The sequence below is a fragment of the Penaeus japonicus genome, unplaced genomic scaffold (genome assembly GCF_977035675.1).
Source record: "Penaeus japonicus unplaced genomic scaffold, GWHDUDI00000001_assembly GWHDUDI00000040, whole genome shotgun sequence".
NCBI classification, from domain to species: domain Eukaryota; kingdom Metazoa; phylum Arthropoda; class Malacostraca; order Decapoda; family Penaeidae; genus Penaeus; species Penaeus japonicus.
In genome coordinates this window covers 9,353,490-9,354,743 of record NW_028234442.1, presented here as the reverse complement: position 1 = coordinate 9,354,743, position 1,254 = coordinate 9,353,490, and the positions used below count along the sequence as shown (strand labels likewise).

At 29.4% G+C, this 1,254-nt stretch overlaps 1 long non-coding RNA gene across 1 annotated transcript in view; it reads left to right on the top strand.

Annotated features, from left to right (window-relative positions):
• LOC147466880 (uncharacterized) overlaps positions 1-38 on the top strand; it is a 6,994-nt gene extending 6,956 nt beyond the window's left edge. Inside the window, exon 4 of the long non-coding RNA XR_015190736.1 lies at positions 1-38. This exon is cut by the window's left edge and continues 93 nt beyond it. This is a non-coding gene — a long non-coding RNA (uncharacterized LOC147466880).
• The last annotated feature ends 1,216 nt before the right edge of the window (positions 39-1,254 follow it).

Genomic DNA, 1,254 nt, shown 5'->3' with positions numbered 1-1,254 from the left:
TGTCATTCATTAATCGTTAATAAATATTCTATGTATCATGCTGAACTTTTTTATTCTCTCAAAAGAAGCGCTGGTGCGGAAAGCCATGCATAATGATCATGATATTAGTTCAAGTTAGAAAATATATCTTTCTTTAATTTCGACACTCATAACATCTTGGTATACGAACCTACAAACAGTTCCCATAACACTTGTACCGCACAACGTCCCAATTACTAACACGCACGTTATGCATACAGACTGTATACACGTATGAGTACACGACAAATAAAATCAGAAATACATACCAGTATAATTAGATGCATTAAACGCGATCAGAATGCAAGCGCTAGAATATTTTGTAATTTTTTTTATTATTATTATTATTATTAGTTTTATAAGAAATCCTGTTACTGGTCTAACAATTATTTGTAAGAGTTTCTATGATATACATATTATTATTTTATTATGATATCCTGTTGTGGATAAATTTTGTAAGATTTTGTATTTTTTTATTTTGATTATGATATCCTGTTGTGGATAAATTTTGTAAGATTTTGTATTTTTTTATTTTGATTATGATATCCTGTTGTGGATAAATTTTGTAAGATTTTGTAAATTTATTGTCATTTATAATGATACTCAACATCCTTTTGTGATAAAATTTGTAAAGTTTTGTGTAATTTCTCATTTTATTTTGGATTATGATAGTCTCTGAGTGTGGATAAAATTTGTAAGATTTTGTAATTTCTTTTATTTTGATTATGATATCCTGTTGTGGATAAATTTTGTAAGATATTTTTTTATTATTATTATGATATATTATTATGATATCCTGTTGTGGATAAATTTTGTAAGATTATTTTGATTATGATATCCTGTTGTGGATAAATTTAGGATAAAGTGAAGGAGAAGTATAGAAACTGATAGATATTGATTGTACTTTTTTTTCATTTTCTTTTGAGGGACAGAGAGAGAGAGAGAAAGAAAGAAAAAGAGAGAGAGAGAGAGAGAGAGAGAGAGAGAGAGAGAGAGAGAGAGAGAGAGAGAGAGAGAGAGAGAGAGAGAGAAAGAAAGAAAAAGAAAGAGAGAGAGAGAGAGAGAGAGAAAGAAAGAAAAAGAAAGAGAGAGAGAGAGAGAGAGAGAGCTCTTACTTCAATTCCTGTACAACAATGTACACGAAAACGGCATAATCCTTTCATACACAACAGTATACGAAAGGGTACGCTAAAACTACAGACAACTACCTTTTACACAGTATATGAGAAGGCAGAA